The sequence below is a fragment of the Apodemus sylvaticus genome, chromosome 7 (assembly GCF_947179515.1).
Source record: "Apodemus sylvaticus chromosome 7, mApoSyl1.1, whole genome shotgun sequence".
NCBI classification, from domain to species: Eukaryota; Metazoa; Chordata; class Mammalia; order Rodentia; family Muridae; genus Apodemus; species Apodemus sylvaticus.
In genome coordinates this window covers 93200013-93227092 of record NC_067478.1, presented here as the reverse complement: position 1 = coordinate 93227092, position 27080 = coordinate 93200013, and positions in this window count along the sequence as shown.

Below are 27080 nucleotides of genomic sequence, written 5' to 3'. Positions count from 1 at the left end.
TTCCAGGACAGGTATGGCTACACAGAGAATCCCTGTCTCAAAAAACAAAAACAAAAACAAAAACAAAAAAACAAATCAAAAACCAGGGTTTTCCACCGGGGTAAAAATAAATTATCAGACATTGAAAGAAACTATTACACACTGGATAGACATCCTGCCTTTGCTTTGGGTCCTCTGTGCCCCGTGTAGAGAGAGATTTACTCCCAAATGAAGTTCTCTTGAGAATAGCTCAGTGCTACCCAGGGATCCTCAACACCCAGAGTCCATGTCTGGAAGCTGATAAAGTCTTTCTACAGTTTCAAAGTCATTCCCTGCTCTCTTCTCTGGTTCCTGCCTAATAGTAACCACATCTGAATGCCATATTTGTCAGAAAGGAACACAAATTAATCTGAAATGAAACTCACACATTAACTCCAAAGATTGACCAGCATTTTCTAATGCTTTGTAGAATGATTGAATCTTATCAACTATTACCACGACTCATTTCCTCACAAGAACAAATTTCCAAAAGCTGTGAATAGAGATAGGACTTACCCAACACCAGTGGAATGGAGACCTGTGAGGAGACAATCCAGCCACAGAGAGAAGCTTCCCCCTTAGGACTTGCTCTTCCTATGAGCAGGTAACCTAATGGCTTCGTCTTTTATAGTCATGAACATCTGAGGCAAGGAGAGCTTGCCCACCCACTGGGGTCTCAACCAATCACTGGCTCTCAGCTGACTTAGGCCCACCCAGCTTCCCTAGAATGGAAACAATCTCATTAGGAGACATGACAAACATTGAAGAAAGAATGATACAACAGCCACTGTGCATAGAATCTATAAGAATGTTTTAGAATTTCCAAGGCTAACTGGGAGCATGTGGCAGAGCAGTCAGAGAACTGGACATCCAGAACATGTCTTTGCTCTTGCTGGACAGACTTTGTCTTTCTTCCACCACCTCTAAACCTGAAACAGACAAGAGAACAGCAGGGGCTCCACATTCTGAACAACTAAACATTTTAACCAAAAAGTAGCACAAAACAAAAGAATGAGAAAGATTTTTGCTGGGCATTGGGTTGTATGCACTCTATCCCACTCTGGAGGCAGAGCCTGGAGGTTCAATGAATTTGAGAAAAGACTGGTCTACAGATACACTTGCTGGAAAGTCAGGATTACAAGGATCAACTCTCTCTCTCTCTCTCTCTCTCTCTCTCTCTCTCTCTCTCTCTCTCTTTCTCTCTCTCTGTCTGGTTTTTCGAGACAGGTTTTCTCTGTGTAGTCCTGGCTGTCTGGGCACTCTGTAGACCAAGCTGGCATCAAACTCAGAAATCTGCCTGCCTCTGCCTCCCAAGTGCCTGGATTACAGGTGTTGGCCACCACACCACCTGGTCTTTGACCTCATTTTACAGACCAGGCTACAGGCTGGCCTGATGTCTGAGATCTGTATGTCACCATGCTTTTGGTTAGTTTGTTTTGTATGCCTATGTCTATCTCTGTTCCTCTCTGCCTCAGGCTCTCTCTCTCTCTCTCTCTCTCTCTCTCTCTCTCTCTCTCTCTCTCTCTCTCTCTCGGTTTCTCTCTTTTTCTCTCTGTCTCTCTCTGTCTCTCTCCATCTCTCTCTGTCTCTGTCTCTGTCTCTGTCTCTCTGTCTCTCTGTCTCTCTCTCTCTCTCTCTCTGTGTGTGTGTGTGTGTGCGTTTCATGGGCATGCCCTGTAGTGCATGTTCATCACAAGCCATCTATCATGGTTTGTGGGATTTATGAGATTTGAATATATGTTCTCTGTAATCGTGCTAAATACTCTTGCCTATTGGGCATCCTCACACCAAAATTTCTAATTTCAAATGTGGCTCCAAAATTTTGACTCAGACCTTTCACACATACATTTAAGGAAACAGAATATTAAAGATCATAGATTATGTGGTTTCTCTTGATCACAGTTGACTAAACAATGCAAACTTCCAGAATCTGCCATGCAGGGATGCACAGGGTGTGTGAGATGGGTTAGTGACATTACATCTTTGTTTGCCTTGGGAATGTGACACAGTCTTAAGGAATCCAGGGTAACAGATGCAAAGGCCCCATGGACATTAACAATGAAGCCAGCCCAGGATATCAACATCACCCAAGGTTGGTCCAATTGACAATGGGAGTGAACAACCAAAAGCTGAGGTAAATTATCCTGGGTCCTCCAATAGGGGAGGTAACATGGCAACAGGCCCTGGCTAGGAGTCACAGACACAAGGGGAGAATACTGGGGCATCCAGTGGGTGTGGAAGTCTACAGGAGTGGACACAGGGACACTGAATGTCACAATAGGAGAGTCTATCTTTTCCAAATTGTACTGGAGCTACTAGCTAGAGCAATTAGACAACATAAAGAGGTCAAAGGGATATAAATAGGAAAGGAAGAAGTCAAACTATCACTATTTGCAGATGATATGATAGTATACTTAAGTGATCCAAAAAACTCCACCACAGAACTCCTATAGCTGATAAACAACTTCAGCAATGTGGCAGGTTATAACATCATCTCAAGCAAATCAGTAGCCTTCCTACACTCAAAGGATAAGCAGGCTGAGAAAGAAATTAGGGAAACGACACACTTCACAATAGCCACAAATAGTGTAAGGTATCTTGGGGTGACCCTAACCAAACAAGTGAAAGATCTGTATGACAAGAAGTCCAAGTTTCTGAAGAAGGAAATGGAAGAAGAACTCAGAAAATGGAAAAATCTGCCATACTCATGGATTGGCACGATTAATATAGTTAAAGTAGCCATCTTGCCAAAAGCAATATACAGATTCAATTGAATACCCATCACAATCTCAACTCAGTTCTTCATAGAGTTAGAAAGAGCAATTTTCAAATTCATCAGCAATAACAAAAAAAAAAAAAATAAAATAAAAAATAAAAAAAAAAAAAACCAGGGTAGCTAAAACTATTCTCAACAGTCAAAGAACTTCTGGGGGAATCAGCATCCCAGACCTCAAGCAGTACTAGAGAGCAATAGTGTTAAAAACTGCATGGTATTGGTACAGTGACAGGCAGGTGGATCAATGGAATAGGATTGAAGATGAAGAAATGAACCCACACACCTATGGCCACTTGATCTTTGACAAAGAAGCTGAAAACATGCAGTGGGAAAAAAGATAGCCTTTTCAACAAATGGTGCAGGCTCAACTGGAGGTCAACATGCAGAAGAATGTGAATTGATCCATTCTTATCTCCTTGTACAGAGCTCATCTCCAAGTGGATCAAGGACCTCCACATAAAGCCAGGCACACTGAAACTATTAGAAAAGAAACTGGGGAAAACCCTTGAGGACATGGGGTGGGGGGGAACATCCTGAACAGAACACCAATAGCTTATGCTCTAAGATAAAGAATTGACAGATGGGACCTCATAAAATTACAAAGTTTCTGTAAGGCAAAGGACACCACCAAAATGGCAAATCAGCAGCCAACAAATTGGGAAAAGATCTTTAACAACCCTACATCTGAAATAGGGCTAATACCCGATATATACAAAGAACACAAGAAGTTAGACCCCAGGGAAACAAATAACCCTATTAAGAAAGGGGTACAGAGCTAAACAAAGAATTTTCACCTGAAGAACTTCAGATGCCTAAGAAGCATCTTAAAAAGGGTTGAACATCATTAATCATTAGGGAAATGCAAATCAAAACAACCCTGAGATTTCATCTCACACCAATCAGAATGGCTAAAATTAAAATCTCAGGAGACAGCAGGTGTTGGCAAGGATGTTGAGAAAGAGGAACACTCCTCCACTACTGGTGCAGTTGCAAGTTGGTACAACCAATCTGGAAATCAGTCTCACTTTTCCTCAGGAAACTGAGCATGTCACTTCCGGAGGACCCTACTATATCACACCTGGGCATATACCCAGAGGATTCCCCAGCATGTAATAAGGATACATGCTCCACTATATTCATAGCAGTCCTATTTATAATAGCCAGAAGCTGGAAAGAACCCAGATGTCCCTCCACGGAAGAATGAACACAAAAAATGTGGTATATATATACACACAATTGCGTATTATTCAACTATTAGAAACAATGAATTCATGAAATTCTTATACAAATGGATGGGGCAGGAGAACATCATCCTAAGTGAGGTAACCCAGTCTCAAAAAATCAATCACGGTATGCACTCACTGATAAGCAGATATTAGCCTAGAAACTTGCAATTCCCAAGACATAATCCACATATCAAATGATGTCCAAAAAGAACAGAGGAGTGGCCCCTGATTCTGGAAAGGCTCAGTGGAGCAGTGTAGGGCAATACCATAACAGGGATGTGGGAAGAGGTGGATGGTGGAACTCGGGGAGGGAAGAGAGCTTATGGAACTTTCAGGGAATTGCCAGGAAAGGTGAAATCATGTGAAATGCAAATAAAAAATATATCAAATAAAAAAAATGAAATATTGTCTAACTCAAATAAAACAAACAAACAATCGTCCTGGATGATCATTCCAGAGGCATGGTGACCTTATGTGCTCCCAGAGAAACACTGTCAGGATGTTTCCCGGCACTGCAGTCCATTGAGAGCACTTCTTTAAATCAGGGATGTGAACTAGAGCATCCAGGTGCTGCTCCTCAACCCTTCCACAGCCCAACAAAGTCTGTGAACAAACCGCCACAGGTGGGACTGCAACAGGTATTTTCACAAGTAGAACTGCCTCACTCAGGGATCAGAGAAACAACCTGCCCCAAAATGGTTTCTTGTGGGAATGGGGATACTTTTGGGAGGGGTCTCCACATAAGATTCACCTTCCCTAAGAGGAGACGCACCCCTTTTGCAGGCAAACACAGGAACCCCTCAGGTGGCTGGAAGTCTGGAGAAATGCAAAAGTCTTGGGAATGGGAAGCATCCCCCGTGATTGGAGAAGAAGCCAGGATCTCTCAGGGGCTCCATGGAGACTGGATAATGAGGGTCCTGCCGAGACTAGCCCAGCCAGGAATGGGGTCCCTGGAATGAGGGTCCTTGAAATCCAGGTGCCTCTGAAAAACTCTAGCCTCATTATTAAAATTGTAACAGTCTGTTGTACTGAGAGCTCAATGCTTTTGTATAAGAGAAAATCCTTTATCATCTGTATTAAGGTGATTAATGGTAAATAAAGCATAGCTTAATAATTGATGAGGTGAAGACAGGTGATAGTGGCACATGCCTTTAATCCCGGCACTTGGGAGGCAGAGGCAGGCCGATTTCTGAGTTTGAGGCCAGCCTGATTTTCAGAGTGAGTTCCAGGACAGCTATGGCTACACAGAGAAACCCTGTCTCAAAAAACAAAAAAAAAAAAAAAAAGGCTGGGCACAGGTGTCACACACCTCTAATCCCAGCACTCTGGGACACAGAGGCAGGAGGATTTCTGAGTTCGAAGCCAGCCGGGTCAAAAGAGTGAGTTGCAGGACAGTCAGGGCTACACAGGGAAAAACTGTCTCAAAAAAAAAAAATCCAAAGAACCACAAAACAAACAAAAAATTGATGAGGCAAATAGAAAGACTACTAGATTTTAATCTTTGATGTTGAACCTTAAGATTTTGATGAGTCCTTTCTATGATAGCCTGTCCTTGGAGGTTATATGGAATTCCCATTGTACATTGTGTACTCAGTTGACTGCAAACTTTGCCAAAGCTTGAGAAGCATAAGTTGGAGCATTATCAGTTTTAATTCTTTTTGGCTTACCTGAGGAGGAGGAGCATGTAATAAGGTGTTGAATGACATGTTTCTCAGCCTCCACGGTTCTTGCAGTGGCCATAACCACATGAGAGTAGGTATCTACAGTAACACATACGTAGGCCAACTTTCCATATTCTGGGAAGTGAGTTATGTCCATTTGTCTTGTTATGTCCATTTGTCATGAAACTTGAGCCTTAAGGCCCTTTGGATTAACTCCCATTTTTAATGGTTGCTATACATCAGGACAATGTTCACAGTCCTTCACAATTGGCCTAGGCTGTTTTCATGTCAAATTGAACATCCTGTACTCTGTGTGTGTGTGTGTGTCTATGTCTCTGTCTCTCTCTGTCTTGCTCTCTCTCTCTGTCTTTTGTTGTTTCAAGAGAGGTTTTCTCTATATAGCCCTGGTTGTCCTGGAACTCACTATGCAGACCAGGCTGGCCTCAAACTCAGAAATCCACCTACCTCTGCCTAGCAAGTACTGTGATTCAACTCGTGAGCCACCACTGCCGTGCTGAACACCCTTCTCAAAGCCAGTGCAATCTGATAATGAAAAGCATGACTTTCTAAAGCTTGTTCAACCATACTAGCAATCAAGGGTTCTTTTGTTAATAAATCTGCCATAGAATTTCCTTAAGCCACTGGACAGGGCAGGCCAGTATGTGTTCTGATATGTTCTATAAAATTTCCTTTTTCTTGATTGAATTATCTTTTGCAACAGAAGCAAGAGTGATATAATTTAAAAATTTCCAGATATAAGAGCTGTCTCTATATCAGAAAATAATCAAGCTTTATAATTTGAACTTGTATAAAGGTTGACCTCTTCAAGTATATGTTCAAGGGCAGTAATAACTGCAATAATTTCCTCCTAATGTGCAGAAATTTCTTTTGCCTTTTGAATAATCACAGGTCTATCTTTCATATAGATGGCTTAAATTCCATGGATGACACATCTGTAAATAGTAAGAGGGCTTCAGAAGTAGGTTCTGATGCTAGTATAGAAGGAAAGATTATTCCTGTTCCTTCTACAAGCTTTAATTCAGGGTGTTGAGGTACATGACATTTGATTTGTCCCATATAATGAGCTAATGCATTTCCCCAATCATCTGCAGTTTGACGTAAATACCCCAATTGTTCCTTATTATATGGAATACAAACTTCATGAGTTTCTTTGACAAATAGTTACCTGGATCCTAACCTCACTTTAATAATTAACTGACTACACATAACAGGATAAGAAGGTATTATTTTCACTTGACTATGAGTGAGATATATACATTTTCATAAAACTTCTTGCCATAAACTTGCATTAGGGTGTAAGATGTTTTAAGAATAATAAGCGAGCAAGTTTTTAAATAGTTTGTTTGATTTACTTTAGCATCTTGTATCATTCATTTGCTTTATTCATTCTGATTGTTTTAATGCTTCTTTTGTAAGCTGTATTTTAGACTTAGGATCAGGATCTCCGTTAAGAATGTCAAACAAATTAAGCAATTGTCCTGTGGTAATTTTTAAATGAGGTCTTGTCCAGTTAATATTTCCCAATTATTTTTAAAGATCATTCAGTGTCTTTAATTTGTCAATACTAAGTTGCAGTATTTGAGAGATCATATATTCATTATAAATTATTTTTGCAAGAAATTTATTGGCTTGTATACTGGCTGGTTTTGTGTGTCAACTAGACACACACTGGACTTATCACAGAGAAAGGAGCTTCTGTTGGGGGAAGGGCCTCATTGAGATCCATCTGTGGGGCATTTTCTCAATTAGTGATGAAAGGGTGAGGGCCCCTTGTGGGTGGAACCATCTCTGGGCTGGTAGTCTAGGGTTCTATAAGAGAGCAGGCTGAGCAAGCCAGGGGGATCAAGCTAGTAAGACACATTTTTCCATGGCCTCTGCATCAGTTCCTGCTTCCTGACCTGCTTGAGTTCCAGTCCTGACTTCCTTTAGTGGTGAACAGCAGTGTGGAAGTGTAAGCTCAATAAACACTTTCCTCCTCAATTTGCTTCTTGGTCATGATGTTTGTACAGGACTAGAAACCCTAAGACAAATTGGTACCACTGTAGTGGGGTATTCCTGGGACAACTTTACCATGTTTTGGGGAGGATTGTGGGAGGGCGTGGAAGTTTGAGCTAGAAGAGCCAATAGGATGTTAAGAGCTCTGTGGAAAGTTCTGTAGGAGCTTGGAAGATAATGTTAAGAACAGTGCAGGATATGGTGGCCTGGCTTGTGACATTTCAGAGGGAAGATTAAAGTCTCTTATCAGGTGCAGGTTTTGATTGTGAAGATTCTATGGTTTTGATTACCTGGGGCTGAAGAATCAGCTGTGACTAACAAGATAACAGAACCACTAAAGCAATCCTTTGTGTTACTGGGAATATTGATGCTGGTTAACAGGGGCTAAGAAATTAGTGGTGATTAAGAAGAGACCAGCATCACTGAGGTGAAAACTTTGGGAAGTGTTTTCTGAGAGCACAGAGGCTGGGTTCCTGAGAGAGCCACGGTTGTATTTTGTGCTGTGGCTAGACTTGGTACTTTGGAAGATTCACCCAGGTGGTCCTGGTTTTGAAGGCATGAAGTGGTCATGAAGAACAGTTAAAGCTCTGCACTGTGTGAGGCTGTGGAAGGCCATTGGTGAAGATGCAACGTCAGATGCAATTGAAGGCCCAAGACTGAAGGAGTCATGCAAAGAGTTGAGGCTTGGCACCATGAAAAAGAGCCTATGCCAGGCTATTGGTGAAGCGTAGTTACAGCAGAAAACAGCAGTGTTTTGTAGATGCCTGTGCCATGCAATGACCACCAAGAACAGCAGCAGCAGTGGAATACAGACAGCTGGAGCCTAGGAGTCAAGGTGTGTGTTAGAACAAGCATGGAAGGTTTTCCCATTTTCTGAGATCTTCTTCGATTTCCTTCTTCAGAGATCTGAAGTTCTTGTCATATAGGTCTTTCACTTGTTTGGTTAGAGTCACCCCAAGATACTTTATGTTGTTTGTAGCTATTGTGAAGGGGGTCATTTCCCTAATTTCTTTCTCAGTCTGCTATTCTTTGAATATATAAAGGCTACTGATTTGCTTGCGTTGATTTTGTAGTCAGCCACTTTGCTGAAGTTGTTTATCAGCTGTAGGAGTTCTCTAGTAGAGTTTTTAGGGTCACTTAAGTATATGATCATATCATCTTCAAATAGTGATAATTTGACTTCTTCCTTTCCAATTTGTATCCCTTTGACTTCCTTCTGTTGTCTAATTGCTCTAGCTAGGACTTCAAGAACTATATTGAAAAGATATGGAGAGAGGGGGCAGCCTTGTCTAGTCCCTGATTTAAGTGGGATTGCTTCAAGTTTCTCTTCATTTAGTTTGATGTTGGCAACCGGTTTGCTGTATATTGCTTTTACTATGTTTAGATATGGGCCTTGAATTCCTGTCCTTTCCAAGACTTTTAGCATGAAAGGATGCTGAATTTTGTCAAATGCTTTTTCAGCATCTAGTGAAATGATCATGTGTTTTTTTTTCTTTGAGTTTGTTTATGTAGTAGATAGCATTTATGGATTTCCGTATATTGCACCATCCCTGCATCCCTGCGATGAAGCCTACTTGATCATGGTGGATGATCGTTTTGATGTGTTCTTGGATTCGGTGGGCAAGAAGGCTTAATAGTGGTGTGTTTTTGTGTCAAGTTGTCAAGGGGTCAATGGTACTGGCAGGTTCTGTGTGTCTACTTGACAGAGACTGGAGTTATCACAGAGAAAGGAGTTTCAGTTGGGAAGTACCTCCAGGAGATCCGTCTGTGGGTCATTTTCTCACTATAGGGATCAAAAGGGGAGGGCTCCTTGTGGGTGGTACCATCTCTGTACTGGTATTCTTGGGTTTTATAAAGAGCAGGCTGGCCGGTGGTGGTGGTTCATGCCTTTACTCCCAGCATTTGGGAGACAGAGGCAGGCAGATTTCTGACTTGGAGGCCAGCATGGTCCACAGATTGAATTTCGGGAGAGCCATGGCTATAAAGAGAAACCCTTACAGAAGTGCTATGGAGTGTGGGGAGAGCTGACTAACAGGGACACATGGAGTCTCTGCCCCATTCAGACTAATACAGGGACATGCTGGAGACTACATGCATTAGGAGACAGACAGGGCTATACACAGAAACCGTGTCTCAAAAAATCAAATCTAACAAAACAAAAGAAAACAAAACAAAACAAAACAAAACAAACAAAAAACCCATGCCTTAGGAGACATACCCTCTACCCAACATCATAGAACCCAAATACATAGTAAAGTATTAACCACACTTTAGTTAGCAAACTAAAATATTTATTTCTTGGGCCTAGTTACAGAGCCGGGGATTGAAATAAGTGTGGAGTAAATGCCTGTCCTTAAGAACCGGGTTACCCTAGTGTGAACAGCAGGTTACTCATGTCCTCAAATGTCGAATGTCCCCACCCACAACCTACTGTAAACCTCCCACCCTGTCTCATCTATAGTCCCACTGAGTTTATGAGAAATGAGAGCAGCATTACAACCAAATGCAAGGACAGAAAGGAAGGGAGCAGCAGCCTGCAGGCTCTCTGTCCTTCCTCCCTGCCTCCTCCTAGGAGGGAGAAGTCAAAGTCAATGAACCCATCTGGGTCTCTTGTAGGTCCTTACTGATGTTCTGAAGACTATGATCTCCGGGTGAATCTTGTCAGACTTGCAGGTCCATCGAGGGCTATGCTGTGAGCCTGAGACCTGCTTGGTTTCTCACTCTGGCATGCTATTGCCGGACACTGAAATCAATGGAGGGTCAGTGGGCAGTGCAGGAGGAAGTATCAGTATCCTCAGCATCCTCAGGCCAATCATTTCCTTCTGAGTGTAGGGAAGTCCCAGTTTGGCGAACAGCAGGATACTGTTAGAAGATAAAGAATCTGGAAGCTTTCTCTTCCTACAATGGCACAAGATCCTGCAGATCACCATAAATTCTGAAGGAGACCCTGCCCAATCCAAGAGGACACTCAGATGCATCATCCGAAGGAGAGTCTGATGGCCTCAGACCTTGGAGGTGATCCTGCATGATGATACTTCTACTCCACCACCAGGAGTGGCTGGGAGACCTGGGGGCTCCTATGCAAGATTCTCCAGACCTGTGAGTGGTTCCCTGGGACCTATAGCATCAGCAGAATCAAAAAGGATCCCGGAGGCTCCAGAAGTGAGTTTGGAGAATGTTGTCCCTTGTGGAGTAGATCCAGGATACAAAAGCTTGGATGGGGAAAGGCGCAGGGACTCTGGGTGCACCTCCTTTTAATAAGGACAGCTGTTGTGGCCCCTGCTCACGCGACTCCTGAGGGGTCCCAAATGGGAATGCCTCCAGATGGAAGTGGGCTTCCCCTGATCCAGTGTGTAGGTCCCAAGTGTCAGCTCCTGCCTGGGACAGGAGGTGAGCTCCAGCTGGTCCTTTCCTCTAGGATCCCCTTGCTGTTTCCACAACTCATAGCTCTCAGGCTGCAGGAGCCTTTCAAAGGCATCCATGGAGAAGCTCACCCTGGCCTCCCCACAGCTGCACTGACGTGCCACCTTGCCATAGTCAATCCACCTCGGGGTGGCAAAATTGATGGCCTCTGCGCAGTTGAAGCCATGGTTGAAGCCCGCGTGGTAGCCATAGGGAAAGGTGACCATGAACTCCCCAGCCTGCTGGGTGATGCGGCCAAAGGGGATGCCATTCTCCTTGAGCACGGTGGGGGAGATGAGCGCCACCTTGTGTCTCAGGAAGGCCTGGCAGCCCTTGGAGCTGCCAGGGAAGAGTTGCCTGGCCAGGAGCTCCAGGCGCCTGCCATGCTCAGGGGGCACAGCATACCAAGTCTTGGGCTGCCCAAAGTGCAGGTAGTTGATACTGTACAGGTCCATGTCCTCCGTGTGCCACGCAAAGGTGGTCTTCCACATGCCAAAGTACAGGTAGGGCGTGTTGACGCCCTCAATCACTATGCCATGGTCCTGCTTCAACACATCCAAAAGGCTCCCCAGGTGGCCCACGTTCCAGTGTTGAGTGTTCTCATCAAACAGGGAGCCGCTGACATCAGCACCATAAATTGGTGACCCAAACAGACGATTCTTCCAGTATTTTCTCTCCAAATCATCAAAATCCAGGTGTGGTGGGGTCTGGTATTTTTTGCTGGTGGCCAGCTCACGATACTCACCCACACTCATGCCTTTCCTCTTCTTATGGAATTGGGTGAACACACCTGCCTGCCCCGAGACCACTTGCTGCAGAGGAGCAGGAATTGACATATCCAGGACATCCTCACAGGACTTTCCACTGCCTTTCCACTCCTTGGGTGGGATGACCTTGGCCAGTCCAGCTCGGTGTGCGCCTTGGGACTCCATGTAGGTGATGTATTTGCGGAAGTTTGAGAATTCTGCCATGTTTGGGCGGAAGGTCATGATGGTACAGCCTGGGTTCCTGGACATATCCTGCTCAGGGTTTGTCATGGCCACAGCAATGCAGGAGCTCAGCCTGGGGTCCTGGCTGCCCTGGGTGTTTATGTTTTCTGAGACTTCTCTCTCTCTCTCTCTCTCTCTCTCTCTCTCTCTCTCTCTCTCTCTCTGTCTGTCTGTTTCTCTCTCTCTCTGAGTTTTCCTGACTTCCTGTTGTATTTTCTTCACAGTCTGATCTGTCCTTATGCTTGTCTTTTATGCCTTCTTCTCTGTGTTCTATGGTTTAGGTTTCCTGGTGGACAAGATAACATTTTGAAGATAAATTTGAATTCAGGAGAATGGCTTGTCTGAGTAGAACACTGTATATATAGCAAGACCCTTCTAATCTCTACAATCAACAGAAAAGACAAGAAAATGTAAGAAAGAAGAAGCCTTCTTTCTTGGTTGATAGTTTGTTTTCCCAGGGCATCCTCTTACTGGTCAGCGCTTTTCACCTTGAAAAACTGAGTTTCTATGGAGCAGAATCCCTATGCCACTACAGCAGCACTGGGAGCACAGCACTATCCCACTCCTGGAGCACTCCCTTGATTCCCACTCATCCTTGGACTCCATTGGTCACTGTGTGTTGATTGGGGAGGCTCAGTGCCCTTCGCCTTTTAAGTAGAAATTCATCTACCCAAGGAACAATCATAGGTGGTTCATATGAGAAAGATTCTCACTGAGATGGGCAAAAATCATCAGAGGTTTCTCAGGACCTGATCTCAAAATATTTAAATCATTGCTTCCTAGTCTCTGAAACTAAATTAAAAGTTCCTCAGGAATTACTGACTTTGGGTTCCAGCATGCTGGTTATGCTGGCCCGTATTTGTCCAGCAGAGGCGACCTGTCTTGGCTCCCAGCTGAGGGCGGGCATAAGGAGGCTGTCTCAGAGGAGGACTGCTGCCAGCCTTGTCATCCCAGCTGCTTAGACTAAAGACAGCTGTGAGTCTTTCCAGCTGTGTCAGAGTATGGCAGCCTCTGTGTAGCAGTGTTGTGGGAGTAACATGCCTTCCATATACAAGTAGGAGGTGGGGCTGGGGAGCACTGAGCCTCTAACCAGACCAAGGCTACATAAAGAGGTATTACCCCAAGTGTTGTTAGCTCTCCTAGGGTTCGCTCTCCCTAGTCTAATGGAAAAACTAAAAACAAACAGCAGCTGATCTGGATCACAACATCCCACACTGCAGCTGAGGCCTCCTCCTGAGAGCAACAGAATTCTGACTGTCTAGTGTCAGTGGGACCCGGGCCCTTGCCCACCTCCTAAACAACTGTCATGGACCCTGCTACTCTCTTGCCTGGTGACAATCTCCTGGTGCTCATCTATGCCTGTCACATGAGGGGAGATGACATTAGCTCCATGGGTACTGCAGTCCTTAGTGTAACTGGAACTATTGGGGCCCAGGCCAAGACTCTCAGCCCGGAGAGAAGACCTGATCCATTTTATCCAGGCTGAGGGAGGACCTCAGAAAGATTGATCATTCTAAAAGAACTGGTAGAATCTACTACCTGACCTTCACAAGGTTACTCATCTGGGATACAAAACCTGCTCTCTGTTTCTAGTCACACCTAGGCCAAAGAAGGTCTAAGGGATGATTTCTCTGCCAGAAGCCAGGTTGGTCTGTCCTGAAGTAAATCCAAACTAGGCAGCCCTCTGCCCCATCTCCACTCTCACTGATCATGCTCAGTAGCTGAAAAGATCCCCAGGACCTTGTCTGCTGATTTGCCCTCCCATATGGGTGGGGTCCAACAATGGCCTGGCTATCACAGCTACAAATCTTTCAATCAATAGCTAAAGTTTAGGCATGCATTAAAAATATTCATTACTGGTATGGACCTTAAGAGTTCTATCCAGACAGGCAGTGGTGGCACACACCTTTATTCCCAGCACTTGTGGTGTTGAGGCAGTTGATTTCTGAGTTCGAGGCCAGCCAGGTCTACAGAGTGAGTTCCATGACAGCCAGGGTTACAAAGGGAAACCCTATCTCAAAAAACAAACAACAACGACAACAAAACACACACCCCCAAAACAACAAAAAAACAAACAAAAAAAATCTTACTTTGTTTAGCTGGGCATTGGTGGAACACGCCTTTGATCTCAGCACTTGGGAGGCAGAGGTAGGCAGTTTCTGAGTTCCAAGCCACGCTAGTCTACAGAGTGATTTCCAGGACAGCCAGAGCTATACAGAGAAACCAAATCTTAGAAAAAAAAATCCAAAAAAAAAAAAAAAAGAGAGAGAGAGAGAGAGAGATTTTTCTTGCAAGGGAGTGGTGGCACACACCTTTAAATCCAGCACTTGGGATGCTGGGGCAGTTAATTTCAGAGTTCGAGGCCAGCCTGCTCTACATCTTACTGTGTTTAGCCGGGGAGTGGTTGCACATGCCTTTAATCCCAGCACTTGCAAAGCGGAGGGAGGTGGATTTCTCAGTACGAGGCCAGCCTGGTCTACAGAGAGAATTCCAAGATAGCCAGGGCTACACAGAGAAACACTGTCTCAAAAAACAACAACAACAAAAAATACATTCCTGGTATGGACTTTTAGGGTTCTAGTCTGCCAGGCAGTAGGGGCACATGCCTTTAATCCCAGCACTTGGGAGGCAGAGGGAGGAGGATTTCTGAGTTTGAGGCCAGCCTGGTCAAAGGAATAAATTCCAGGACACGTATGGCTACACAGAGAATCCCTGTCTCAAAAAACAACACAAACACAAACACAAACACAACCAAAAACTAAAAACAAAAAAACAGGAAAAAAACAAACAAACAGGGTTTTACACCCGGGTAAAAATAAATTATCAGATATTGAAAGAAACTATTACACACTGGATAGACATCCTGCCTTTGCTTTGGGTCCTCTGTGCTCCATGTAGAGAGAGATTTGCTCCCAAAAGAAGTTCTATTGAGAACAGCTCAGTGCTACCCTGGGATCCCCAACACCCATGGTCATGTCTGGAAGCTGATAAAGTCTTTCTACAGTTTCAAACCCATTCCCTGCTCTCTTCTCTGGTGACTGCCCAATAGTAAGCACATCTGAATGCCATATTTGTCAAAAAGGAACACAACTTAATCTGAAATGAAACTCACACATTAACGCCAAAGATTGACCAGCATTTTCTAATGCTTTGTAGAATGATTGAATCTTATCAACTATTACCACGACTCATTTCCTCACAAGAACAAATTTCCAAAAGCTGTGAATAGAGATAGGACTTACCCAACACCAGTGGAATGGAGACCTGTGAGGAGACAATCCAGCCACAGAGAGAAGTTTCCCCCTTAGGACTTGCTCTTCCTATGAGCAGGTAACCTAATGGCTTCGTCTTTTATAGTCATGAAGATCTGAGGCAAGGAAAGCTTGCCCACCCACTGGGGTCTCAACCAATCACTGGCTCTCAGCTGACTTAGGCCCACCCAGCTTCCCTAGAATGGAAACAATCTCATTAGGAGACATGGCAAATATTGAAGAAAGAATGATACAACACCAACTGTGCATAGAATCTATAAGAATGTTTTAGAATTTCCAAGGCTAACTGGGAGCATGTGGCAGAGCAGTCAGAGAACTGGACATCCAGAAAGTGTCTGTGCTCTTGCTGGACAGGCTTTCTCTTTCTCCCACCACCTCTAAACCTGAAAATAAAAACCTAAACATAAAATAAATAAACCTAAAAATATTCATTACTGGTATGGACCTTAAGACTTCTAACCAGCCAGGCAGTGGTGGCACACACCTTTATTCCCAGCACTTGTGGTGCTAAAGCAGTTGATTTTTGAGTTGAGGCCAGCCAGGTCTACAGAGTGAGTTCCATGACAGCCAGGTTTACACAGAGAAACCCTATCTCAAAAAACAAACAACAACGACAACAAAACACCCCCGCCAAAAAAAAAAAACAAAAAACAAAAAACATCTTACTTTGTTTAGCTGGGCATTGGTGGAACACGCCTTTAATCTCAGCACTTGGGAGGCAGAGGCAGGCAAATTTCGTATTTCCAAGCCAGCCTGGTCTACAGAGTGATTTCCAGGACAGTCAGAGCTGTACAGAGAAACCAAATCTCGAAAATAAAACCAAATCCAAAAAGAAAAAGAGAGAGAGAGAGATTATTCTTGCAAGGCAGTGGTGGCACACACCTTTAATCCCAGCAGTTGGGATGCTGGGGCAGTTGATTTCAGAGTTCAAGGCCAGCCTGCTCTACATCTTACTGTGTTTAGCCAGGCAGTGGTGGTGCATGCCTTTAATCCCAGCACTTGTGAAGCAGAGGGAGGCAGATTTCTCGGTAGGAGGCCAGCCTGGTCTACAGAGTGGGTTCCAAGATAGCCAGGGCTACACAAGAAACACTGTCTCAAAAAACAACAACAAAAAATACATTGCTGATATGGAATTTTAGGGTTCTAGTCTGCCAGGCAGTGGTGGCACATGCCTTTAATCCCAGCACTTGGGAGGCAGAGGGAGCAGGATTTCTCAGTTTGAGGCCATCCTGGTCAACAGAGTAAATTCCCGGACAGGTATGGCTACACAGAGAATCCCTGTCTCAAAAAACAAAAACAAAAACAAAAACAAAAAAACAAATCAAAAACCAGGGTTTTCCACCGGGGTAAAAATAAATTATCAGACATTGAAAGAAACTATTACACACTGGATAGACATCCTGCCTTTGCTTTGGGTCCTCTGTGCCCCATGTAGAGAGAGATTTACTCCCAAATGAAGTTCTCTTGAGAATAGCTCAGTGCTACCCAGGGATCCTCAACACCCAGAGTCCATGTCTGGAAGCTGATAAAGTCTTTCTACAGTTTCAAAGTCATTCCCTGCTCTCTTCTCTGGTTCCTGCCTAATAGTAACCACATCTGAATGCCATATTTGTCAGAAAGGAACACAAGTTAATCTGAAATGAAACTCACACATTAACGCCAAAGATTGACCAGCATTTTCTAATGCTTTGTAGAATGATTGAATCTTATCAACTATTACCACGACTCATTTCCTCACAAGAACAAATTTCCAAAAGCTGTGAATAGAGATAGGACTTACCCAACACCAGTGGAATGGAGACCTGTGAGGAGACAATCCAGCCACAGAGAGAAGCTTCCCCCTTAGGACTTGCTCTTCCTATGAGCAGGTAACCTAATGGCTTCGTCTTTTATAGTCATGAACATCTGAGGCAAGGAGAGCTTGCCCACCCACTGGGGTCTCAACCAATCACTGGCTCTCAGCTGACTTAGGCCCACCCAGCTTCCCTAGAATGGAAACAATCTCATTAGGAGACATGACAAACATTGAAGAAAGAATGATACAACAGCCACTGTGCATAGAATCTATAAGAATGTTTTAGAATTTCCAAGGCTAACTGGGAGCATGTGGCAGAGCGTCAGAGAACTGAGACATCCAGAACATGTCTTTGCTCTTGCTGGACAGACTTTGTCTTTCTTCCACCACCTCTAAACCTGAAACAGACAAGAGAACAGCAGGGGCTCCACATTCTGAACAACTAAACATTTTAACCAAAAAGTAGCACAAAACAAAAGAATGAGAAAGATTTTGCTGGGCATTGGGTTGTATGCACTCTATCCCACTCTGGAGGCAGAGCCTGGAGGTTCAATGAATTTGAGAAAAGACTGGTCTACAGATACACTTGCTGGAAAGTCAGGATTACAAGGATCAACTCTCTCTCTCTCTCTCTCTCTCTCTCTCTCTCTCTCTCTCTGTCTGGTTTTTCGAGACAGGTTTTCTCTGTGTAGTCCTGGCTGTCTGGGCACTCTGTAGACCAAGCTGGCATCAAACTCAGAAATCTGCCTGCCTCTGCCTCCCAAGTGCCTGGATTACAGGTGTTGGCCACCACACCGCCTGGTCTTTGACCTCATTTTACAGACCAGGCTCCAGGCTGGCCTGATGTCTGAGATCTGCATGTCACCATGCTTTTGGTTAGTTTGTTTTGTATGCCTATGTCTATCTCTGTTCCTCTCTGCCTCTCAGGCTCTCTCTCTCTCTCTCTCTCTCTCTCTCTCTCTCTCTCTCTCTCTCTCTCTGTGTGTGTGTGTGTGTGTGTGTGTGTGTGCATGCATTAAAAATATTCATTACTGGTATGGACCTTTAGAGTTCTATCCAGACAGGCAGTGGTGGCACACACCTTTATTCCCAGCACTTGTGGTGTTGAGGCAGTTGATTTCTGAGTTCGAGGCCAGCCAGGTCTACAGAGTGAGTTCCATGACAGCCAGGGTTACAAAGAGAAACCCTATCTCAAAAAAACAAACAACAACGACAACAAAACACCCCCCCAAAAAAACAAAAAAACAAACAAAAAAAATCTTACTTTGTTTAGCTGGGCATTGGTGGAACATGCCTTTGATCTCAGCACTTGGGAGGCAGAGGTAGGCAGTTTCTGAGTTCCAAGCCACCCTAGTCTACAGAGTGATTTCCAGGACAGCCAGAGCTATACAGAGAAACCAAATCTCAGAAAAAAAAATCCCCCCCCAAAAAAGAGAGAGAGAGAGAGAGAGAGAGAGAGAGAGAGAGAGAGAGAGAGAGAGAGAGAGAGATTTTTCTTGCAAGGGAGTGGTGGCACACACCTTTAAATCCAGCACTTGGGATGCTGGGGCAGTTAATTTCAGAGTTCGAGGCCAGCCTGCTCTACATCTTACTGTGTTTAGCCGGGGAGTGGTGGAGCATGCCTTTAATCCCAGCACTTGCAAAGAACAAATTTCCAAAAGCTGTGAATAGAGATAGGACTTACCCAACACCGGTGGAATGGAGACCTGTGAGGAGACAATGCAGCCACAGAGAGAAGCTTCCCCCTTAGGACTTGCTTTTCCTATGAGCAGGGAACCTAATGGCTTCGTCTTTTATAGCCAGGAAGACCTGAGGCAATGAGAGCTTGCCCACCCACTGGGGTCTCAACCAATCACTGGCTCTCAGCTGACTTAGGCCCACCCAGCTTCCCTAGAATGGAAACAATCTCATTAAGAGACATGGCAAATATTGAAGAAAGAATGATACAACACCAACTGTGGATAGAATCTATAAGAATGTTTTAGAATTTCCAAGGCTAACTGGGAGCATATGGCAGAGCAGTCAGAGAACTGAGACATCCAGAATGTGTCTGTGCTCTTGCTGGACAGGCTTTGTCTTTCTCCCACCACCTCTAAACCTGAAAATAAAAACCTAAAAATAAAATAAATAAACCTAAAAATATTCATTACTGGTATGGACCTTAAGACTTCTAACCATCCAGGCAGTGGTGGCACACACCTTTATTCCCAACACTTGTGGTGCTGAAGCAGTTGATTTTTGAGTTGAGGCCAGCCAGGTCTACAGAGTGAGTTCCATGACAGCCAGGGTTACACAGAGAAACCCTATCTCAAAAAACAAACAACAACGACAACAAAACACCCCCGCCAAAAAAAAAAAAAAAAACAAAAAAACAAAAAACAAAAAACATCTTACTTTGTTTAGCTGGGCATTGGTGGAACACGCCTTTAATCTCAGCACTTGGGATGCAGAGGCAGGCAGATTTCTGAGTTCCAAGCCAGCCTGATCTACAGAGTGATTTCCAGGACAGTCAGAGCTATACAGAGAAACCAAATCTCGAAAATAAAACCAAATCCAAAAAGAAAAAGAGAGAGAGAGAGAGATTTTTCTTGCAAGGCAGTGGTGGCACACACCTTTAATCCCAGCACTTGGGATGCTGGGGCAGTTGATTTCAGAGTTCGAGGCCAGCCTGCTCTACATCTTACTGTGTTTAGCCAGGCAGTGGTGGTGCATGCCTTTAGTCCCAGCACTTGCGAAACAGAGGGAGGCAGATTTCTCGGTAGGAGGCCAGCCTGGTCTACAGAGTGGGTTCCAAGATAGCCAGGGCTACACAGAGAAACAATGTCTCAAAAAACAACAACAAAAAAATACATTGCTGGTATGGAATTTTAGGGTTCTAGTCTGCCAGGCGGTGGTGGCACATACCTTTAATCCCAACACTTGGGAGGCAGAGGAAGGAGGACTTCTGAGTTTGAGGCCAGCCTGGTCAACAGAGTAAATTCCAGGACAGGTATGGCTACACAGAGAATACCTGTCTCAAAAAACAAAAACAAAAACAAAAAAACAAAAACAAAAACCAGGGTTTTCCAACGGGGTAAAAATAAATTATCAGACATTGAAAGGAACTATTACACACTGAATAGACATCATGCCTTTGCTTTGGGTCCTCTGTGCCCCATGTAGAGAGACACTTACTCCCAAATGAAGTTCTCTTGAGAATAGCTCAGTGCTATGCAGAGATCCTCAACACCCAGAGTCCATGTCTGGAAGCTGATAAAGTCTTTCTACAGTTTCAAAGCCATTCCCTGCTCTCTTCTCTGGTTCCTGCCTAATAGTAACCACATCTGAATGCCATATTTGTCAGAAAGGAACACAAATTAATCTGAAATGAAACTCACACATTAACGCCAAAGATTGACCAGCATTTTCTAATGCTTTGTAGAATGATTGAATCTTATCAACTATTACCACGACTCATTTCCTCACAAGAACAAATTTCCAAAAGCTGTGAATAGAGATAGGACTTACCCAACACCAGTGGAATGGAGACCTGTGAGGAGACAATCCAGCCACAGAGAGAAGCTTCCCCCTTAGGACTTGCTCTTCCTATGAGCAGGTAACCTAATGGCTTCGTCTTTTATAGTCATGAAGATCTGAGGCAAGGAGAGCTTGCCCACCCACTGGGGTCTCAACCAATCACTGGCTCTCAGCTGACTTAGGCCCACCCAGCTTCCCTAGAATGGAAACAATCTCATTAGGAGACATGACAAACATTGAAGAAAGAATGATACAACAGCAACTGTGCATAGAATCTATAAGAATGTTTTAGAATTTCCAAGGCTAACTGGGAGCATGTGGCAGAGCGTCAGAGAACTGAGACATCCAGAACATGTCTGTGCTCTTGCTGGACAGACTTTGTCTTTCTTCCACCACCTCTAAACCTGAAACAGACAAGAGAACAGCAGGGGCTCCACGTTCTGAACAACTAAACATTTTAACCAAAAAGTAGCACAAAACAAAGGAATGAGAAAGATTTTTGCTGGGCATTGGGTTGTATGCACTCTATCCCACTCTGGAGGCAGAGCCTGGAGGTTCAATGAATTTGAGAAAAGACTGGTCGACAGATACACTTCCTGGAAAGTCAGGATTACAAGGATCAACTCTCTCTCTCTCTCTCTTTCTGTCTCTCTCTCTCTCTCTCTCTCTCTCTCTCTCTCTCTCTCTCTCTCTCTCTCTCCTGGTTTTTCGGGACAGGTTTTCTCTGTGTAGTCCTGGCTGTCTGGGCACTCTGTAGACCAAGCTGGCATCGAACTCAGAATTCTGCCTGCCTCTGCCCCCCAAGTGCCTGGATTACAGGTGTTGGCCACCACACCGCCTGGTCTTTGACCTCATTTTACAGACCAGACTCCAGGCTGGCCTGATTTCTGAGATCTGTATGTCACCATGCTTTTGGTTGGTTTGTTTTGTATGCCTATGTCTATCTCTGTTCCTCTCTGCCTCTCAGGCTCTCTCTCTCTCTCTCTCTCTCTCTCTCTCTCTCTCTCTCTCTCACTCTCTCTGTGTGTGTGTGTGTGTGTGTGTGTGTGTTTCATGGGCATGCCCTCTAGTACATGTTCATCACAAGCCATCTATCATGGTTTGTGGGATTTATGAGATTTGAATATATGTTCTCTGTAATCGTGCTAAATACTCTTGCCTATTGGGTATCCTCACACCAAAATTTCTAATTTCAAATGAGACTCCAAAATTTTGACTCAGACATTTCACACATACATTTAAGGAAACAGAATATTAAAGATCATAGATTATGTGGTTTCTCTTGATCACAGTTGATTAAACAATGCAAACTTCCAGAATCTGCCATGCAGGGATGCACAGTGTGTGTGAGATGGGTTAGTGACATTACATCTTTGTTTGCCTTGGGAATGTGACACAGTCTTAAGGAATCCAGGGTAACAGATGCAACAGCCCCATGGACATTAACAATGAAGCCAGCCCAGGATATCAACATCACCCAAGGTTGGTCCAATTGACAATGGGAGTGAACAACCAAAAGCTGAGGTAAATTATCCTGGGTCCTCCAATAGGGGAGGTAACATGGCAACAGGCCCTGGCTAGGAGTCACAGACACAAGAGGAGAATACTGGGGCATCCAGTGGGTGTGGAAGTCTACAGGAGTGGACAAAGGGACACTGAATGTCACAATAGGAGAGTCTATCTTTTCCAAATTGTACTGGAGCTACTAGCTAGAGCAATTAGACAACATAAAGAGGTCAAAGGGATATAAATAGGAAAGGAAGAAGTCAAACTATCACTATTTGCAGATGATATGATAGTATACTTAAGTGATCCAAAAAACTCCACCACAGAACTCCTATAGCTGATAAACAACTTCAGCAATGTGGCAGGTTATAACATCATCTCAAGCAAATCAGTAGCCTTCCTACACTGAAAGGATAAACAGGCTGAGAAAGAAATTAGGGAAACGACACACTTCACAATAGCCACAAACAGTGTAAGGTATCTTGGGGTGACCCTAACCAAACAAGTGAAAGATCTGTATGACAAGAAGTCCAAGTTTCTGAAGAAAGAAATGGAAGAAGAACTCAGAAAATGGAAAAATCTGCCATACTCATATTTGGCACGATTAATATAGTAAAATAGGCATCTTGCCAAAAGCAATATACAGATTCAATTGAATACCCATCAAAAACTCAACTCTGTTCTTCATAGAGTTAGAAAGAGCAATTTTCAAATTCATCAGCAATAACAAAAAAAAAAAAAAAAAAAAAAAACAGGGTAGCTAAAACTATTCTCAACAGTCAAAGAACTTCTGGGGGAATCAGCATCCCAGACTTCAAGCAGTTCTAGAGAGCAATAGTGTTAAAAACTGCATGGTATTGGTACAGTGAGAGGCAGGTGGATCAATGGAATAGGATTGAAGATGTAGAAATGAACCCACACACCTATGGCCACTTGATCTTTGACAAAGAAGCTGAAAACATGCAGTGGGAAAAAAGATAGCCTTTTCAACAAATGGTGATGGCTCAAATGGAGGTCAGCATGCAGAAGAATGTGAATTGATCCATTCTTATCTCCTTGTACAGAGATCATCTCCAAGTGGATCAAGGACCTCCACATAAAGCCAGGCACACTGAAACTATTAGAAAAGAAACAGGAGAAAACCCTTGAGGACATGGGGGGGGGGGGAGATCCTGAACAGAACACCAATAGCTTATGCTCTAAGATCAAGAATTGACAGATGGGACCTCATAAAATTACAAAGTTTCTGTAAGGCAAAGGACACCACCAAAATCCAAATCAGCAGCCAACAAATTGGGAAAAGATCTTTAACAACCCTACATCTGAAAGAGGGCTAATACCCGATATATACAAAGAACACAAGAAGTTAGATCCCAGGGAAACAAATAAACCTATTAAGAAAAGGGTACAGAGCTAAACAAAGAATTTTCACCTGAAGAACTTCAGATGCCTAAGAAGCATCTTAAAAAGGGTTGAACATCATTAATTATTAGGGAAATGCAAATCAAAACAACCCTGAGATTTCACCTCACACCAATCAGAATGGCTAAAATTAAAATCTCAGGAGACAGCAGGTGTTGGCAAGGATGTTGAGAAAGAGGAACACTCCTCCACTACTGGTGCAGTTGCAAGTTGGTACAACCAATCTGGAAATCAGTCTCACTTTTCCTCAGGAAACTGAGCATGTCACTTCCGGAGGACCCTACTATATCACACCTGGGCATATACCCAGAGGATTCCCCAGCATGTAATAAGGATACGTGCTCCACTATATTCATAGCAGTCCTATTTATAATAGCCAGAAGCTGGAAAGAACCCAGATGTCCCTCCACGGAAGAATGAACACAAAAAATGTGGTATATATACACACAATTGAGTATTATTCAACTATTAGAAACAATGAATTCATGAAATTCTTATACAAATGGATGGGGCAGGGAACATCATCCTATGTGAGGTAACCCAGTCTCAAAAAATCAATCACGGTATGCACTCACTGATAAGCAGATATTAGCCTAGAAACTTGCAATTCCCAAGACATAATCCACATATCAAATGATGTCCAAAAAGAACAGAGGAGTGGCCCCTGATTCTGGAAAGGCTCAGTGCAGCAGTGTAGGGCAGTACCATAACAGAGATGTGGGAAGGGGTGGATGGTGGAACTGGGGGAGGGAAGAGAGCTTATGGAACTTTCAGGGAGTGGGGAGCCAGGAAAGGTGAAATCATGTGAAATGCAAATAAAAAATATATCAAATAAAAAAAAATGAAATATTGTCTAACTCAAATAAAACAAACAAACAATCGTCCTGGATGATCATTCCAGAGGCATGGTGACCTTATGTGCTCCCAGAGAAACACTGTCAGGTTGTTTCCCGGCACTGCAGTCCATTGAGAGCACTTCTTTAAATCAGGGATGTGAACTAGAGCATCCAGGTGCTGCTCCTCAACCCTTCCACAGCCCATCAAAGTCTGTGAACAAACCGCCACAGGTGGGACTGCAACAGGTATTTTCACAAGTAGAACTGCCTCACTCAGGGATCAGAGAAACAACCTGCCCCAAAATGGTTTCTTGTGGGAATGGGGATACTTTTGGGAGGGGTCTCCACATAAGATTCACCTTCCCTAAGAGGAGACGCACCCATTTTTCAGGCAAACACAGGAACCCCTCAGGTGGCTGGAAGTCTGGAGAAATGCAAAAGTCTTGGGAATGGGAAGCATCCCCCATGAATGGAGAAGAAGCCAGGATCTCTCAGGGGCTCCATGGAGACTGGATAATGAGGGTCCTGCCAAGACTAGCCCAGCCAGGAATGGGGTCCCTGGAATGAGGGTCCTTGAAATCCAGGTGCCTCTGAAAATCTCTAGCCTCATTATTAAAATTGTAACAGTCTGCTGTACTGAGAGCTCAATGCTTTTGTATAAGAGAAAATCCTTTATCATCTGTTTTAAGGTGATTAATGGTAAATAAACATAGCTTAATATTTGATAAGGTGAAGACAGGTGATAGTGGCACATGCCTTTAATCCCGGCACTTGGGAGGCAGAGGCAGGCCAATTTCTGGGTTTGAGGCCAGCCTGATTTTCAGAGTGTGTTCCAGGACAGCCATGGCTACACAGAGAAACCCTGTCTCAAAAAACAAAAAAAGGCTGGGCACAGGTGTCACACACCTCTAATCCCAGCACTCTGGGACACAGAGGCAGGAGGATTTCTGAGTTCGAAGCCAGCCAGGTCAAAAGAGTGAGTTTCAGGACAGCCAGGGCTACACAGGGAAAACCTGTCTCAAAAAAAAAAAATCCAAAGAACCACAAAACAAACAAAAATGAGGCATATAGATAGACTACTAGATTTTAATCTTTGATGTTGAACCTTAAGATTTTGATGAGTCCTTTCTATGATAGCCTGTCCTTGGGGGTTATATGGAATTCCCATTGTATATTGTATACTCAGTTGACTGCAAACTTTGCCTAAGCTTAGGAAGCATAAGTTGGAGCATTATCAGTTTTAATTCTTTTTGGCTTACCTGAGGAGGAGGAGCATGTAATAAGGTGTTGAATGACATGTTTCTCAGCCTCCACAGTTCTTGCAGTGGCCATAACCACATGAGAGTAGGTATCTACAGGAACACATACGTAGGCCAACTTTCCATATTCTGGGAAGTGAGTTATGTCCATTTGTCTTGTTATGTCCATTTGTCATGAAACTTGAGCCTTAAGGCCCTTTGGATAATTCCCATTTTTAATGATTGCTATACATCAGGACAATGTTCACAGTCCTTCACAATTGGCCTAGGCTGTTTTCATGTCAAATTGAACATCCTGTACTCTGTGTGTGTGTGTGTGTGTCTATGTTTCTGTCTCTCTCTGTCTTGCTCTCTCTCTCTGTCTTTTGTTGTTTCAAGAGAGGTTTTCTCTATATAGCCCTGGTTGTCCTGGAACTCACTATGCAGACCAGGCTGGCCTCAAACTCAGAAATCCACCTACCTCTGCCTAGCAAGTACTGTGATTCAACTCGTGAGCCACCACTGCCGTGCTGAACACCCTTCTCAAGGCCAGTGCAATCTGATAATGAAAAGCATGACTTTCTAAAGCTTGTTCAACCATACTAGCAATCAAGGGTTCTTTTGTTAATAAATCTGCCATAGAATTATCTTAAGCCACTGGACAGGGCAGGCCAGTATGTGTTCTGATATGTTCTATAAAATTTCCTTTTTCTTGATTGAATTATCTTTTGCAACAGAAGCAAGAGTGATATAATTTAAAAATTTCCAGATATAAGAGCAGTCTCTATATCAGAAAATAATCAAACTACATAATTTGAACTTGTATAAAGGTTGACCTCTTCAAGTATATGTTCAAGGGCAGTAATAACTGCAATAATTTCCTCCTAATGTGCAGAAATTTCTTTTGCCTTTTGAATAATCACAGGTCTATCTTTCATATAGATGGCTTAAATTCCATGGATGACACATCTGTAAATAGTAAGAGGGCTTCAGAAGTAGGTTCTGATGCTAGTATAGAAGGAAAGATTATTCCTGTTCCTTCTACAAGCTTTAATTCAGGGTGTTGAGGTACATGACATTTGATTTGTCCCATATAATGAGCTAATGCATTTCCCCAATCATCTGCAGTTTGACGTAAATACCCCAATTGTTCCTTATTATATGGAATACAAACTTCATGAGTTTCTTTGACAAATAGTTACCTGGATCCTAACCTCACTTTAATAATTAACTGACTACACATAACAGGATAAGAAGGTATCATTTTCACTTGACTATGAGTGAGATATATACATTTTCATAAAACTTCTTGCCATAAACTTGCAGTAGGGTGTAAGATGTTTTAAGAATAATAAGCGAGCAAGTTTTTAAATAGTTTGTTTGATTTACTTTAGCATCTTGTATCAT